Source organism: Myxine glutinosa, chromosome 1 (genome assembly GCF_964187855.1).
Source record: "Myxine glutinosa chromosome 1, kmMyxGlut1.1, whole genome shotgun sequence".
NCBI classification, from domain to species: domain Eukaryota; kingdom Metazoa; phylum Chordata; class Myxini; order Myxiniformes; family Myxinidae; genus Myxine; species Myxine glutinosa.
Window position 1 is genome coordinate 81,237,351 of NC_136261.1, and position 19,647 is coordinate 81,256,997.

The window sequence follows — 19,647 nt, forward strand, 5'->3', positions numbered from 1 at the left end:
CTCCACCCCCCCCCCCCCTCCTCCATCCCTCCCTTCCACACTCCCACCTTCCACCCCTCCTCCCCTCCTCCACCCCACCCCCCCATCCACTCCTCCTCCACCCCTCCCCCTCCCTCCTACCTCCTCCACCCCTCCACCCCTCCACTCCTCCACCCCTCCACCCCTCCACTCCTCCACCCCCCACCGCTCCACCGCTCCACTCCTCCACCCTCCATCCCTCCTCCACTCCTCCCCCTCTCCTCTCCTGCCCTCCTCCCACCTCCTCCCCTCCCTCCCCTCCACTCCTCCACTCCTCCACCCCTCCACCCTCTCCTCCTCCACCCCTCCATCCCTCCCCTCCTCCCCTCCTCCACCCCTCCTCTCCTCCTACACCCCTCCTCCTCCCTCCTCCACCCCGCCACCCCTCCTCCCCTCCTCCCCTCCTCACCCCGCCACCCTTCCCCTCCTCCACCCCACCCTTCCTCCCCTCCCCTCCACCCCTCCCCTCCACCCCTCCACCACTCCCCCTCCACCACTCCCCTCCACCCCTCCACCATTCCCCTCCACCCCTCCACCCCTCCACCATTCCCCTCCACCCCTCCACCATTCCCCTCCACCCCTCCACCATTCCCCTCCACCCCTCCACCCCTCCACCCCTCCACCCCTCCACCCCTCCACCATTCCCCTCCACCCCTCCACCCCTCCCCCTCCACCCCTCCACCCCTCCACCCCTCCACCCCTCCACCCCTCCACCCCTCCACCCCTCCACCATTCCCCTCCACCATTCCCCTCCACCATTCCCCTCCACCCCTCCACCCCTCCACCCCTCCACCCCTCCACCCCTCCACTCCTCCACCAAGCACCTCTCACCATCATCGAGTCGCCTCTTCAGTGCTCCTACCATCGTTCATTTCGCTCTTTGTACATCAAGCCCTGCCTGCTTTGGTCCAACAACGCTCGTTTCCTCATATCACCATGGTGTACTCGTACGTGTTGACAAAATAACCTCCGATTAATATTAAGTGCATTATATGATATGATATATGATATTATTAGTATCTAGCCTGAGTTCCAATGTCGACCCAGCTATAAACCGCCGTCCTGGTATTTCGCATGTGGGACGAACCATCAATAATTCGTGTTCGCCGTCCATCGGATGGACGTTACTTAAGCCGGAGGATTTGCCTGCCAACACTGATTGCTGGCAGACGTTGTGGATCCCACAGTGTGTCTTTGGGGATTTGTAGGCAAGTTATCGCCGACATCCTCAACCCATTCCTGCCTTGATTGACTGCTGCAAACCGCCGGCAATCGTCCCAGTACAACCCTTATCAACAGACTTTACGTTCAACAAGAGACGGTTTTCTAAAACACAGACGGTCTGTCACAACTCACAAATATCGGATACATTGATGGTGATGATCTTGATGATGACGATGTTGCTGATGTCGATGATGATAATGATCTTGATGACGATGTTGATGACAATGCTGCTGATGTTGGTGATGATTTTGACGATGTGATGACAATGCTGTGATCTTGATGGTGATGATGATGATGATGATGATGATGACGATCTTGATGATGTTGATGACAATGCTGATGCTGATGGTCATGATGATTATGGTGATAATGTTAATTATGATTATAACGATGTTCATGACAATGCTGCTGATGTTGATGACAATGTTGAAGACAATGCTGCTACTGATTGTGATGATGATTATGGTGATAATGTTGGTTATGATTATGATGATTATGATGACAATGACGATGTTGACGACAATGCTGCTGCTGATGGTGATAATGTTAGTTATGATTATGGTGATTATGATAATGTTATGAGTATGGTGATTATGATGATAACGATGTTCATGACAATGCTGCTGATGTTGATGACAATGTTGAAGACAATGCTGCTACTGATTGCGATGATGATTATGATTATGGAAATTATGATGACAATGACGATGTTGATGACAATGCTGCTGCTGATGGTGATGATGATTATGATTATGGTGATAATGTTAGTTATGATTATAATGATTATGATGACAATGACAATGACGATGTTGATGACAATGCTGCTGCTGATGGTGATGATGATTATGATTATGGTGATGATGTTAGTTATAATTATGTTGATTATGATAATGAAGATGTTGATGACAATGCTGCTGCTGCTGCTGATGATGATTATGATTATGGTGATAATGTTAGTTATGATTATGATGACAATGACGATGTTGATGACAATGCTGCTTCTGCTGATGATGATGATTATGATTATGGTGATAATGTTAGTTATAATTATGGTGATTATGATGATATTGAAGATGTTGATGACAATGCTGCTGATGTTGATGAGGATGCTGATGACAATTCTGCTGCTGATTGTGATGATTATGGTGATTATGTTATGATTATTATGGTGATTATGATGATAATGAAGATGTTGATGACAATGCTGCTGCTGCTGCTGATGATGATGATGATTATGATTATGGTGATAATGTTAGTTATGATTATGATGACAATGACAATGACGATGTTGATGACATTGCTGCTGATGATGATGATGATGATTATGATTATGGTGATGATGTTAGTTATAATTATGGTGATTGTGATGATATTGAAGATGTTGATGACAATGCTGCTGATGTTGATGAGGATGCTGATGACAATTCTGCTGCTGATTGTGATGATTATGGTGATTATGTTATGATTATTATGGTGATTATGATGATGATGATTCACTCTTTAAAATTCCACAAAGTAAATTAACTCAATGTCGGGGTCGACATTCTAAAGGACTTTCTGTATCTCTTCTGGCGGCTCCTCATGAGATCATTACCTACTTTGTCACATTCGTTGATAAAGTTTTCTGATTAAAACAAGAAACTTCTCCAGTAAATGCCGATTCGATGATCCCGGTGGATTTCCGTTTTTTTATTGTCACGTATCTGTTGTTTTTATTTCAGTCGAGCCCGAAGTCTTGACGATTTGAAACAGCCCTGTTGTTTTTGTTAACGAATCACTTGAAAGAGAGACCAAATGGTAACGTGGTCCAAAACTGTTGGCATTTTTCATTCCGAAGAAAATTGCATATGACGTTGGTTTAAAAAAGCACAAGAAATCTGATCGTGGGTTTGACCCAGGGAGGGCACCGAACTGGCAGGACTCGCCAAAGTGGGCTCAACCACAGGGTCGATGTCTGGCCATGGTTCTGCTTCAGATGTTTCCTTTTTAAAGAGGAAGCCTTATGGCTGGAATGCTTGCCACCGAGGTCTTTTTGAAACCCCTAATGGTTGAACAAGGTCTGCTGTCTGTCTACCTGGTTGTTTACGTAAGATGCCCGTTCAGGTTGGTTGTATGTTCAAATTTAACAAGTACCAATTATGAGTAACTTGGCCCCTTCTTTCTGTAAATGTCTAATTTTTCACCAGCACTTCATCATCATATTCTTCTTCTTCTTCTACTAATTTGGCAATGAATATTTATAACATGGTGTTGGCCATTTGGTACAAAACACCTCGATTGCATTTACACTCTGTTCAAGTTGGTGAACTTTAATCCTTCCTTTAAGCCTATTTATGTAATTTCCACTTCCCACGGTAACTCATTTGCAACATATCCCATTTATCTGACTGTATTTGTCCGAGATTTCAATTTTTTGTTTGCATTTATGTGAAATGTACATGCTCGTGGGGGAGATGGACAACACTATTTGAAGGTGATTGAAACAAATGCCAAGCTCTAGGGTGTTCCACATGCTCTGCCCCCATTGTTATCAAGACAACAAACACAACCAATCCCTACCCCCTTCCCTAAACCTTTACCACTTCCCCATCCCCCCTTAATTCTACTCTACATGGGGCCGACACCAACCTTGAAAAGTTTGGTCAGATCAATTAAAACGGTTACTAAGATTACCCTTCCCCCTATTCTCAATCCCTTCTTAAATCTCAAAATCTATTGGAGCTAAAACCTTCATTTTTTCATCATTAGTCCCCCCATGTGGCCTACACTGTATCTATCAAGTTTGCTGGCGATCACTCAAGCCATGACAGAGATCCCACATCCCCCTATTCCAATCATCCCCCTAAATTGAAAAATTGATAAAAGCCAATAACTTCTTTTTTTTTCACTATAAATCCTCCATCGGCTTCCATTGTGCAGCTACATTTAGTAGCTCTGCGGCCCATAGGGCTGACGTTTATAACCGAACCCCAAAATAGGGAACCCGCTTCCCACACCCCCTCCAACACCATAACATTACTACCACCCCCATATTACTCCACATTGTCCCCCATAATGTGTGCTAAATTTGGTTGACATGCCCTTACAATGACACCTCCCCTCTTCAAAATGCCCTTTCCCCCACCATATGACACTCCCCCATGGGCCTCCAATATGTCTGCCAAGTTTGGTGACCCTACAATGTCCCGTTATCAAGATATAAGGGAACGCACAGACAGACAAACAGTGAAATGGAGTGTGACAATAATGGCGGTTTTCCATCTGTGTTCAGCTTTGCCTGATGAACGCACGATGGTTCTGCTTCACCAACGCACCATAGAACGCACCATGGTCACCACTCGTGGACCAATTAAATAACACTGGTTAGCAAAGGCACCACTCGTGGACCAATTAAATAACACTGGTTAGCAAAGACACCACTCGTGGACCAATTTAATAACACTGGTTAGCAAAGACACCACTCGTGGACCAATATAGTAACACTGGTTAGCAAAGACACCACTCGTGGACCAATTTAGTAACACTGGTTAGTAAAGAAACCACTCGTGGACCAATTTAATACACTGGTTAGCAAAGACACCACTTGTGGACCAATTTAGTAACGCTCGTTAGCAAAGACACCACTTGTGGACCAATTTAGTAACACTTGTTAGCAAAGACACCACTCGTGGACCAATTTATTAACACTGGTTAGCAAAGACACCACTCGTGGACCAATTTAGTAACTGGTTAGCACAGACATCACTCGTGGACCAATTTAATAACACTGGTTAGCAAAGACACCACTCGTGGACCAATTTAGTAACACTGCTTAGCAAAGACACCACTCGTGGACCAATTTAATAACACTGGTTAGCAAAGACACCACTTGTGGACCAATTTAGTAACACTTGTTAGCAAAGACACCACTCGTGGACCAATTTATTAACACTGGTTAGCAAAGACACCACTCGTGGACCAATTTAGTAACTGGTTAGCACAGACATCACTCGTCGACCAATTTAATAACACTGGTTAGCAAAGACACCACTCGTGGACCAATTTAGTAACACTGGTTAGCAAAGACACCACTCGTGGACCAATTTAGTAACACTGGTTAGTAAAGACACCACTCGTGGACGAATTTAATACACTGGTTAGCAAAGACACCACTTGTGGACCAATTTAGTAACACTGGTTAGCAAAGACACCACTTGTGGACCAATTTAGTAACACTTGTTAGCAAAGACACCACTCGTGGACCAATTTATTAACACTGGTTAGCAAAGACACCACTCGTGGACCAATTTAGTAACTGGTTAGCACAGACATCACTCGTGGACCAATTTAATAACACTGGCTAGCAAAGACACCACTCGTGGACCAATTTCGTAACACTGCTTAGCAAAGACACCACTCGTGGACCAATTTAATAACACTGGTTTGCAAAGACACCACTTGTGGACCAATTTAATAACACTTGTTAGCAAAGACACCACTCGTGGACCAATTTATTAACACTGGTTAGCAAAGACACCACTCGTGGACCAATTTAGTAACTGGTTAGCACAGACATCACTCGTGGACCAATTTAATAACACTGGTTAGCAAAGACACCACTCGTGGACCAATTTAGTAACACTGGCGAGCAAAGACACCACTCGTGGACCAATTTAATAACACTGGTTAGCAAAGACACCACTCGTGGACCAATTTAATAACACAGGTTAGCAAGGACACCACTCGTGGACAAATTTAGTAACACTGCTTAGCAAAGCCATCACTCGTGGACCAATTTAATAACACTGGTTAGCAAAGACACCACTCGTTGACCAATTTAGTAACACTGTTTAGTAAAGACACCACTCGTGGACCAATTTAATACACTGGTTAGCAAAGACACCACTTGTGGACCAATTTAGTAACACTTGTTAGCAAAGACACCACTTGTGGACCAATTTAGTAACACTTGTTAGCAAAGACACCACTCGTGGACCAATTTATTAACACTGGTTAGCAAAGACACCACTCGTGGACCAATTTAGTAACTGGTTAGCACAGACATCACTCGTGGACCAATTTAATAACACTGGTTAGCAAAGACACCACTCGTGGACCAATATAGTAACACTGGTTAGCAAAGACACCACTCGTGGACCAATTTAGTAACACTGGTTAGTAAAGAAACCACTCGTGGACCAATTTAATACACTGGTTAGCAAAGACACCACTTGTGGACCAATTTAGTAACACTTGTTAGCAAAGACACCACTTGTGGACCAATTTAGTAACACTTGTTAGCAAAGACACCACTCGTGGACCAATTTATTAACACTGGTTAGCAAAGACACCACTCGTGGACCAATTTAGTAACTGGTTAGCACAGACATCACTCGTGGACCAATTTAATAACACTGGTTAGCAAAGACACCACTCGTGGACCAATTTAGTAACACTGCTTAGCAAAGACACCACTCGTGGACCAATTTAATAACACTGGTTAGCAAAGACACCACTTGTGGACCAATTTAGTAACACTTGTTAGCAAAGACACCACTCGTGGACCAATTTATTAACACTGGTTAGCAAAGACACCACTCGTGGACCAATTTAGTAACTGGTTAGCACAGACATCACTCGTCGACCAATTTAATAACACTGGTTAGCAAAGACACCACTCGTGGACCAATTTAGTAACACTGGTTAGCAAAGACACCACTCGTGGACCAATTTAGTAACACTGGTTAGTAAAGACACCACTCGTGGACGAATTTAATACACTGGTTAGCAAAGACACCACTTGTGGACCAATTTAGTAACACTGGTTAGCAAAGACACCACTTGTGGACCAATTTTGTAACACTTGTTAGCAAAGACACCACTCGTGGACCAATTTATTAACACTGGTTAGCAAAGACACCACTCGTGGACCAATTTAGTAACTGGTTAGCACAGACATCACTCGTGGACCAATTTAATAACACTGGTTAGCAAAGACACCACTCGTGGACCAATTTCGTAACACTGCTTAGCAAAGACACCACTCGTGGACCAATTTAATAACACTGGTTTGCAAAGACACCACTTGTGGACCAATTTAATAACACTTGTTAGCAAAGACACCACTCGTGGACCAATTTATTAACACTGGTTAGCAAAGACACCACTCGTGGACCAATTTAGTAACTGGTTAGCACAGACATCACTCGTGGACCAATTTAATAACACTGGTTAGCAAAGACACCACTCGTGGACCAATTTAGTAACACTGGCGAGCAAAGACACCACTCGTGGACCAATTTAATAACACTGGTTAGCAAAGACACCACTCGTGGACCAATTTAATAACACAGGTTAGCAAGGACACCACTCGTGGACAAATTTAGTAACACTGCTTAGCAAAGACATCACTCGTCGACCAATTTAATAACACTGGTTAGCAAAGACACCACTCGTGGACCAATTTAGTAACACTGGCGAGCAAAGACACCACTCGTGGACCAATTTAATAACACTGGTTAGCAAAGACACCACTCGTGGACCAATTTAATAACACAGGTTAGCAAGGACACCACTCGTGGACAAATTTAGTAACACTGCTTAGCAAAGACATCACTCGTGGACCAATTTAATAACACTGGTTAGCAAAGACACCACTCGTTGACCAATTTAGTAACACTGTTTAGTAAAGACACCACTCGTGGACCAATTTAATACACTGGTTAGCAAAGACACCACCTGTGGACCAATTTAGTAACACTTGTTAGCAAAGACAACACTTGTGGACCAATTTAGTAACACTTGTTAGCAAAGACACCACTCGTGGACCAATTTATTAACACTGGTTAGCAAAGACACCACTCGTGGACCAATTTAGTAACTGGTTAGCACAGACATCACTCGTGGACCAATTTAATAACACTGGTTAGCAAAGACACCACTCGTGGACCAATTTAGTAACACTGGTTAGCAAAGACACCACTCGTGGACCAATTTAGTAACACTGGTTAGTAAAGACACCAATCGTGGACCAATTTAATACACTGGTTAGCAAAGACACCACTTGTGGACCAATTTATTAACACTTGTTAGCAAAGACACCACTTGTGGACCAATTTAGTAACACTTGTTAGCAAAGACACCACTCGTGGACCAATTTATTAACACTGGTTAGCAAAGACACCACTCGTGGACCAATTTAGTAACTGGTTAGCACAGACATCACTCGTGGACCAATTTAATAACACTGGTTAGCAAAGACACCACTCGTGGACCAATTTAGTAACACTGCTTAGCAAAGACACCACTCGTGGACCAATTTAATAACACTGGTTAGCAAAGACACCACTTGTGGACCAATTTAGTAACACTTGTTAGCAAAGACACCACTCGTGGACCAATTTATTAACACTGGTTAGCAAAGACACCACTCGTGGACCAATTTAGTAACTGGTTAGCACAGACATCACTCGTGGACCAATTTAATAACACTGGTTAGCAAAGACACCACTCGTGGATCAATTTAGTAACACTGGCGAGCAAAGACACCACTCGTGGACCAATTTAATAACACTGGTTAGCAAAGACACCACTCGTGGACCAATTTAATAACACTGCTTAGCAAAGAGATCACTCGTGGACCAATTTAGTAACACTGGTTAGTAAAGACACCACTCGTGGACCAATTTAATACACTGGTTAGCAAAGACACCACTTGTGGACCAATTTAGTAACACTTGTTAGCAAAGACATCACTCGTGGACCAATTTAATAACACTGGTTAGCAAAGACACCACTCGTGGACCAATTTAATAACACTGGTTAGCAAAGACACCACTCGTGGACCAATTTAATAACACTGGTTAGCAAAGACACCACTCGTGGACCAATTTAGTAACACTGGTTAGCAAAGACACCACTCGTGGACCAATTTAGTAACATTGGTTAGCAAAGACACCACTCGTAGACCAATTTAATAACACTGGTTGGCAAAGACACCACTCGTGGACCAATTTAATAACACTGGTTAGCAAAGGCACTACTCGTGGACAAATTTAGTAACACTGGTTAGCAAAGGCACTGCTCATTGACCAATTTAGTAACACTGGTTAGCAAAGGCACCGCTCATTGACCAATTTAGTAACACTGGTTGTCAAAGACACCACTCGTGGACCAATTTAGTAACACTGGTTAGCAAAGATCACTTGTGGACCAATTTAGTAACACTGGTTAGCAAAGACAACAATCGTGGACCAATTTAGTAACACTGGTTAGCAAAGACACCACTCATGGACCAATTTAGTAACACTGGTTAGCAAAGACACCACTCATGGACCAATTTAGTAACACTGGTTAGCAAAGACACCACTCATGGACCAATTTATGCCAGAATACTTTTATTTTGAAGGAGTTTGTCTTTGTAGTATTGGGAACTGATAACCATAATCATGTGGTTCCTACTTAAACGCACGAGCTGAGAATCAAGAATGTTCCCAGTGGGATCATGATGTTCACCATGTTTGATTTGTGAAAAAATTTTAAGGATGTGAAAATATTGAGAATACGTCACGTGTTGCAGGACTACAGACTACTTTGATCAACAATTCAACCATCAAGCGGAGCTGCGGATCTCATTTTGACTGACCAAGTGTCTAAAACTGAAAAAATACATTTGTTTCTGAAAGACATTTAAAATCTTAGTTATAAATAAAAGGTATTCAGGTTATCTTGTTTGGTGATCCCATCAGAACCGTTTGCTCATTAGGCTGGGATCCCATATTCATATCTCACATAGCATCTTGATGAATCCATCTACCATATAAAACACAATGTGTGTTTGTGTATTTGTGTGATGTCTATCCCCCTTCATAAGGGTAAGTTTTAAGGGCTTTAAGTAGTGCTTTAGGAGGGATTTAAGTGGGGTTTTAATGGGCAATCTTTGAATACGACTGTGTGTACACCGGGTAAAAGACCTAAAAGACTCAGAGGACCCAGAAGACCCTGAAGACACAAAAGATCTCGAGGACCCAAATGACCCAGAAGGAATGGTCGTTTTAAGGCCATTCTCCCCGCTAGAACGGGGGTTAGCCTTGCGGGCCCCATGACAATCATGGTTCCCTGTTTGAGGCAATGTTTTTATGGCCGGATGCCCTTCCTGACGCCAACCCTGAATCGCCTCTTACGATGCGCAGGGATACGGTGTACCTATTCTAAGCCGGGGTACACACCGGGATCATTCATCCAAGCAAGCTGGTACTCAATTTGCAGACCTCGGAAGGATGACAAGCTGAGTCAACCACCCTGGTGTTCATTTAGCGATCGACCGGGATTAGAACCCAGGATCCTAGGCATCCCAAGCCAGCACTCTAACCGCTAAGCCAACACCAGGCTCACACCCACAAAAGACCCTGAGGACCTAAAAGATCCCGATGATGCAAAAGACTGAGCACCCAAAAATCCAAATGACCCCAGGACCCAAAAGACCGAGAGGAATCCGAAGACCGAAAATAAGAGTAATGATCTCTTCTATTGGAATTGTCATTTCCCGATGTCACTCACTCATTGCAGGCAGGATGGTGGTCGTTCTATCTTCTACCGACTCCTCTCTGGCCTAGCCACCCTCTCCCCGCACCCCAGCCCTGTCTGTGCTCTGTCCCCCAAATACTCCTACAGGTCGCACAAGATCTGCCTGCAACCCTCTTATGGTGAAATTGTCAAAATCAAGACTCTCTATTCACCTTCACTCTTTCATTCCTCTTTTCTCCCGCCTATAGAACAAACTCCCTCACTCTATTCAATCCCACTCCACCCTCCAGGTCTTTAAAACAGCTGTTCACCACCATCTCTTATCTTCCCCCATCCAAAACCTTGATCTTTTCTACCCAGTTAATTCACCCCAGATCCACTTTTTTGAAATACCAACTTCTTTCTTTGAAGTCCTAGCAGTGTCCATGTGTTTCTTTACCTCGCCCACCCCCACCCCCACCCCCCTTCCCACGCCTCCTCCCCCCAAGCCCTCTCCCTCCCACAGATCTCCCGATGTCCCTGCTCTCAAATGTTGTACTTGTGTACTTCCGCCTCTCTCCCCAACTTGTCTCCCGCTCCCTTTATTTTGTCTTGCGTGTCCGTTTGTTTTTTTGTCATTAATTTTAGCTCTTACACGAGCCTCGATATTGTATACAAAAAAATAATAATTGTAGACTGTGGCTTTCAAATCAAGCCATAAGGGCGGTGTACAGAAGCAGTTTTTTTTTAATAACAATAAATGCAAGGCGCAGGGAGGTGACATTCGCAACGCACTCACGTGATGTGCAACGCACACAGAGTAAACCGAGTGTTCATTTACGTCCGAAGGATGTCTAATAAATAAAGAAGATATAAGCAAAACTGCCACTAGGCCCAGGCTTCAGACCTTGGCACGCTCACACGGCTGCACCGCCAAATAAACTGTTCCAGCCCATCTTTTTTTGACGGGCTTTATACTAGTTGTTAAATAATGTCCTTGTAATTAATGAAAAAATACACGGATGTATGATGTATCCCAATGTCCTTGTCCTGCACGTGATATATGTACAAGCTCCATCATGATCCTTCAATCGCAGGTGAAAAAATTAGAACGTTACTGGGTATAGAGATCACACCTCCTCCAGGCTGATTAATATATGTTTTGTATCCCACTGAAAGGCCGGATCTGGATTTGGACCTGAAACAAAACTCAAATCAGCTTGTTCTTGTCACCAAACCAATGAATCCACCAAGTTTTGTCAGAACTCGTTCACAACTTTTTGAGATATCGTGCAAAATATCGTTTTTGGCCCTTTCACTCAAAGGTGAAGAATCACTAAACAAATGAAAAAAACTTGTATCCAGATCCGTATTGGAATCTTCACCAAAATCGAGTCCATTGGTCCTTGTCACACACACGACCTGTCCACTAAGTTTCGTCCGAATTTGTTTGAATGCATATTTTCTCTGTATTCACAATTCACATTGCTGAAAAAGCCAGATGTAAAGAAAGAACGCTTTGCCCTAGCAAGATAATTTGTAGACCCAAGGCTGCACGTTCGAAAATCCTTGAAAAACAGATCAGATTGCCAAAATAAATTATCCAAAACATCAAAAGAAACTATATAGTTTTATTACAGTATATCTGTGGTTTTGCATTGCTGTGATCGGAACATACACCGGCCAGGGATGGCGCCAAGGAAAGGGGGACAGAGACATTCAGCTTGGCGGACATTGCTTGGACCTGTTCCCTTGGAACAGTCAGGTGAAGAGGCTCGGAGAGACGGAATTTCGGTTTTTGGAAACGGAATTTATGCTACGTAGCAGTGTTATGTTGACCCAGTTTGGCATACCTTCTTTATCATCCATAAAAAGTGCGCAAAATAAATGTTATGCTGTATTCTACTGTGTTTATCATAGAGTCTGGAAATGAACCCAGATCAGACATGGAATTGCTGTCTGTATAGCAACCTATGATACAATAGTGGGAAATATAGGCCTAAACTAGAACTGCGAGCAGTGATGATATGCTTCCAGGTAAATGGCCGCCATACCACGTGACTGATGGCATGACCTTTTTCAATAAAACATACTCATGGGTAGCTAGTCATAGCTGTACATTTTGGTGTGGGTCTGTTATGCAGTTCTGGAGATATAGATTTTCAATTTTTTCCCTTAAATCTATGATGGCCGCCATACCATGTGACTGATGATGTCATAGTTTGCAAAAAATAATAATCCATGTTTAGTCAATCATAAGTATGAAGTTTCGGATTGATCCGTTGAGTGGTTCTGGAGATATGGATTTTCAATTTTTTTCTCCCTTAAATCCAAGATGGCCACCATACCACGTGACTGATGATGTCCTAGTTCAGAAACATTTTTCCTCATGGGGAGTTGATCATGTGAAATTTTGTATTGATCCGGTCAGCAGTTCTGGAGAAAAAAGATGTTTAAAGGTTTTCCTTAAATCCAAGATGGGCGCCATATCACGTGATTGATTGTCATAGTTTACAAATATTTGTCACACATCAGTAGTTGATCACATGTGTGACATTTGGCATTGATCCGTTAAGAGATACTGTACTCGAGAAAAATATTTTTTAATTTTTTGCTTAAATTAAATATGGCGGCTAAACCACATGACTGATGACGTCATAGTTTGCAAATATTTCCCCCCATCAGAATTGAAACGTTTCAAGTTTCGTATTGATCGGAAAAGCGGTTTTGGAGAAGTGGGTATTTAACATGATGATGACACAAATTCACTCAGTTGTTAACGATGTGCAAAGTGGGAACAGCTCCAAGAATAGGACAATCATTGTTTATCTTGATTTCGTTTTAGAAGTTACAGATCCAACCATTAACGTTTGCTTTCAGCTTGAAATCATTAACTACATCTAGTTACATTGTCTAGCAACGCATTAGAAGTAAACAATAGTTTTATTTTATAACTTTACACATTTATCTTACATTAAAATTACGACACCTGTAAACTGTTAAATAAAGAGTTCATTCTGATCACTCATTCTTGATTTACTTTATTTATTTATTTAGATCTGCCTGCAACCCTCTTATGGTTAAACTGCCAAATTCAAGACTCTCTGCTCACCTTCACTCCTTCATTCCTCTTTCTCCCACCTCTGGAACAAACTCCCTCACTCTCTTCAATCCCACTCCACCCTCCAGGTCTTTAAAACAGCTGTTCACCACCATCTCTTATCTTCCCCCATCCAAAACCTTGATCTTTTCTACCCCCGCTAATTTCACCCCAGATTCACTTTTTTGAAATACCAACTTCCTTCCTGGAAGTCCTTGCAGTGTTCTTGTATTTTATAATTCTCCCACCCCTCCCCCCCCCCCCCCCTTCCAACTCCTCCTCCCCCCAAGCCCTCCCACAGATCTCCCGATGTCCCTGCTCTCAAATGTTGTGTTTGTGTGCTTCCCCTTCTCTCCCCATCTTGTCTACCTCTACCCTTATTATATGTTTTGTGTGTCTGTTTGATTTTTTTTTTGTGTGTGATAAATGTTAGCTCTTTCATTCGATCCTGTATACAAAAAAGAAAAAAAAGAAAAAAAAAGAAGATGCTTGCAGAATGCATGCACAATCTACTTCATCAAATATATTGGTTCACGAGTTATCAAGTGACCACTATATTCGTCATGTATGTGCGTCTGTCTGTCTGTGTGTGTGTCTGTGTCCGTCTGTCCGCAGCATAACTACCCGATGATATCATCCAATCTTGATGAAACTTGGGTGGGAGGTTGATATCATGATCTAGTTGTCCTGCCTAGAGTGGGCGTATTGCGCCCATTGTGGGCGGAGCCATGCCCGAAAAAGATATTTTTTTTAGGGGGTAATCGATTTCAAGCTACATCTTCTCCGAGGGAGTTGGTGGAATCTGACAGGAGTTTCGGTATTTGGTTAGGCCAATGTCGTGTGTCTAGCCCCACGGAGCTCGATTTTTCATTTTCGCCCCAAGGTCAAGGTCACAAGGTCATTAAATTTAGAAAAGCCGATTTTTGATGGTTTTATTACATTGTTCGCTTCCTGATAGGGTGAAATGTCGTACACGTTTTTATATTATCACATACATCATGAAATACAAGTTTTCCAACAAATTTCAGAATCCTCGACCTTTGACCTTTGAAGGTCACAAAGGTCAAATTTTCAAAGTTGCCGGAATCGAAACGAATTTTCGGTATTGTGTAGCTAACTAACCTCATAACTGATTATACATTATTTTCTATCATTTCAAGGTCAGTAACCTTCGTTTTAACATTTCCAGGCCAGCACCGCACACAATTACATACAGCTGGCTCTTAAAGGCCTGCGCACGCAGCGCATTGGGGCCCTTTGTAAATAGGCATGTACACCGCATGTCGGGGGCCGACACCTGCCACGTGGGCCCCCGACCCCCCAGTCCAGAGGCGCGTGCGATTTGGTCTCTTCCGAAGACAGAAGCCTCTTCCGGAAGATTGCTTTGCGCCGAACAGGCAGAAGAGAAGCAAGATGGCGGCCAAACATGTATTACTCGCGCTCATGATGGAAGAATTAGACAAAGATGACACTACATCACAAGTTGATGCAAATATCCAGATTGTATTTTCACTTGCAAGTTTTGCTGCGTAAGTATAACCAGCAGCGTTTCTACGTGACTGAAATTATGGGTGAAAACGGCGTATATATCACTCCCATATCACTCACTAATTACCAAGAAAACAACAAATAAGTAAAATAGAACTCGTGATTAAGTGAGTTAAGCCTGTTAAGCAAACTTGCCATACAGCTGTAATATCAACGTGTCATATATGACAAAGCTCTTTCAAAGTAATCGGCGAGGCCATTTTGTTTTCGAAGAGCCCGCGCCTCTTCTGCTGGATAACGGGAAGAGGCAGAAGAGCTTCCGAGAAGAGAAGTGTCCAAATCGAACGACCGGAAGAGCTCTTCTTCTTCCAGAAGTGCAAATCGCATGCACCTCGGGCCTGTTTCAGTTATAGTCCGTCCTTTGTCATTGAATACCGCTCGCTCGTGAACCATCGTCGTCTCCTGACTTGTATAACTTATATTTATTATTTCTGTATGTAGGATGCACCTGTTGCCGCACAATTTTGCCCTGGGTTTCGTATTACGTGAATGCACTTTATCTTTGTTTTAACGAGGTTTCCCGGCACGGGTTTTGAGAGTTTATACCGTTGCGGTTTAATAAAGGATTGACTCGGAATCCTAATGACTCGGACGTCTTTTCTTCAATGATAAACACCCCAGTACATGAAGTTACCACCATCTTATCGCTAGGGTGGGTTTTGTTAATACTCCGCCCCTCGCTATTCAATCTCCAGGCGCTGCACGACGTCATCGCCGGGTGCCGAAAGCATTCGGGGCCCGGCGATGACGTGCGCCAAAAGAGAGTACCCAGTTTTCAGTCTATGTTTTCTTGCTTTCTTGTTTGTTTGTTCGGGCGATATCTCAACCATCCTTTTAGCTAAGAAGCTGAAATTTGGGCACAATAGTGAGCACGTGCTTTGGCAAAAAGAATATTTAAATAATTTTTTTATTAATAAATTCATTGATTAATTATTTACTTACTAGCAGAAGTACCCGGCATTGCTGGGCGGGGGAGGGGAGGGGAGGGGAACGGGGGGGAGGGGAGGAGAGGGGAGGGGAACGGGGGGGAGGGGAGAAGAGAGGGGGGAGGGGAGAAGAGGGGGGGGAGGGGAGAAGAGGGGGGAGGGGGAGGGGGGAGAGGGGGGAGGGATGGGAAGGGGAGGGGGGAGGGGGAGGGGGAGGGGGAGGGGAGGGGAACTGGGGGGAGGGGAGGAGAGGGGGGAGGGGGAGGGATGGGAGGGGAGAGGGGTGGGAGGGGGAGAGGGGTGGGAGGGGGAGGGGGGAGGTGGGAGGGGGAGGGGGGAGAAGGGAGGTGGAGGGGGAGGGGGAGAGGGTCAGTTGGAGGGGGAAGGGGAGGGTGGAAGGGTAGGGGGAGGGGGGAGGGGAAGGGGGAGGGGGAAAGGGAGGGGGAGTGGGAGGGAGGGGGAGGAGGGAGGGAGAAGGGAGGGGGAGGGGGGAGAAGGGAGGGGGAGGTGGGAGAAGGGAGGGGGTGGGGGAAGGGGGTAGGAGGGAGGGGGAGGGGGTAGGGTGGAGGGGGAGGGGGTAGGGTGGAGGGGGTAGGGTGGAGGGGGAAGGGTGGGGGGAGGGGAGGGGGAGGGGGGAGGGGAGGGGGGAGGGGGGAGGGGGGAGGGGAGGGGGGAGGGGGGAGGGGAGGGGGGAAAAGGAGGGGGAGGGGGAAGGGAGGGGGAGCGGGAGGGATGGAGGAGGAGGGATATAGATGGTTACTGGCAATTTATCACATCCACAAATGAAGTAATCCACACAATTTATGTACTTCACATAACGTTAATAGGAATACATGGCCGTGTAGATGGAGGGGGGGAGGGGAGGGGAGGAGGGGGAGGGTGGAGGGGAGGAGGGGGAGGGTGGAGGGGAGGAGGGAGGGGGGAGGGAGAGGGGGGAGGGAGAGGGGAGGGTGGAGGGGAGGAGGGGGAGGGTGGAGGGGAGGAGGGAGGGGGGAGGGAGAGGGGGGAGGGAGAGGGGAGGGGGAGAAGGAGGGGGGAGGGAGAGGGGAGGGGGAGAAGGAGGGGGGAGGGGGGAGAAGGGAGGTGGAGAAGGGAGGGGGAGGGGGGAAAAGGGAGGGGGAGGGGGGAGAAGGGAGGGGGAGGGGGAGAGGGTCGGGTGGAGGGGGAAGGGGAGGGGGGAAGGGGAGGGGGAGGGGAAGGGGGAGGGGGGAAAGGGAGGGGGAGTGGGGGGGAGGGGGGAAAGGGAGGGGGAGTGGGAGGGTGGGGGAGGAGGGAAGGGAAGGGGAGGGGAGGGATATAGATGGTTACTGGCAATTGATCACATCCACAAATGATGTAATCCACACAATTTATGTACTTCACATAACGTTAATAGGAATACATGGCCGTGTAGATGGAGGGGGGGGGAGGGGAGGGGAGGAGGGGGGAGGGGGGGAGAGGGGAGGAGGGGGGAGGGGGGGAGAGGGGAGGGGGAGAAGGAGGGGGGAGGGGAGGGGGGAGGGGGGAGAAGGGAGGGGGAGAGGGTCGGGTGGAGGGGGAAGGGGAGGGTGGAAGGGTAGGGGGAGGGGGGAGGGGAAGGGGGAGGGGGAAAGGGAGGGAGAGCGGGAGGGAGGGGGAGGAGGGAAGGGGGGAGGAGGGAAGGGAAGGGGAGGGGAGGGATATAGATGGTTACTGGCAATTGATCACATCCACAAATGATGTAATCCACACAATTTATGTACTTTACATAACGTTAATAGGAATACATGGCCGTGTAGATGGGAAATAGTTTGTTTGAAATAAATCACAAATATCAGATGAAAGTGAAAAAAAACCTATGTGGTGTGAATGGTAATGTTCCTCACTGAAATGTGAAAAAACTGAATTACGTGCGAACGCATAACTGTGAGATTATGGCGGCAAAGTTGGAACATCACGTGATCGCTCTGAGCAAATCAGCGCGCTGCTCTGCCACCGGCTGAGATTCCGTGTATAATGTTCCTCGCTGAAATGCACTGAGGTAAATATGAATAAAAAATTCGATATATTTTCACTTTTACGTTTTGGCTAACTCGCTCGTGAACCTGACGAAGATCCTGAGCGAGGATCGCTACGCTACGCTACGTTATGCTAACGCTACGTTAGCTACGCTACGTTACGCTACATTCGCTACATTATGGCTAAAAATATGGATCTAAAGATGAAAGAAAAAAAACCTATGTGGTGTGAATAGCAATGTTCCTCGCTGAAATGTGAAAAAACTGAATTACGTGCGAACGCATAACTGTGAGATTATGGCGGCAAAGTTGGAACATCACGTGATCGCTCTGAGCGAATCAGCGCGCTGCTCTGCCACTGCCTCAGATTCCATGCATAATATTCCTCGCTGAAATGCGCTGAGGTAAAAATATGGTAAAAAAATATTATGAAATATTTTTTTTTAGGTCGGCCATGTTCTTCCCAGGCTCAATGGCCATGACTATGCCAAATATCAAGCACGTGAGCCTCTCCGTTTAGGAGTCTATCGGTAACATTACACACACACACACACACACACACACACACAAACTGTGTTTTTATATATATAGATAATTTATTTATTTATTACTTATTTATTTATTTCTCATCTGGGCAATATCTCAGGCACCTTTTGAGCTAGGAACCAATTGATTAAGAAATTCATAATTTTACGATTATTATTTATTTATTTAAGTTATGCAATTAATCAATTTATTGCGCACAGCTCCCTCCCAATTCTGTCTCCATGTACTACACGGCAGCATTGCGGGGCGCTGAATGCGACTCATCAATGTCGTGTGTTGGAGGATGTGTTATTTATTTATTTGGTATCATCATGTAGGTGTACTTTGAATGTCGGTGCACTTGTATTTAGTTTCTCTATATAGCTATCCTCTCCCCTGCCTGGTTATTTTCACCCTGCCAATCCTCATACATACTATGTTTGTATGGGCTCATGGGTATCGGCATTGGTTTTATTTGCTTCTTGAATATGTGTGACATGTGGTACCATTATCATATGTGTTTTAGTATTTCTTGTATTGTCTTTTAGTTTGTTCTAACTCATTTTCCTTATTTAATTTTTTTTTCTTCCCGTGCATGAGGATGCCACCATCTAGCTTCTCTCCTAAAGGTGAGAATAGGCACCATAGTGATAACCGTTGGTGCAGGTGCGAACTGGCACAATAATTGACCATTAACGATTCCTTGTTCAAATTCGGTTGGAAAGATCGTTCAGCAATCTTGGGTTGGTTCAGCCCAGTGAGACCGTCATCCACCAAGACATGGCCATGTTACAATATTGTAATGAGAAAGATAATTATAATTTAGAGCATGCACTATGGTTATTTG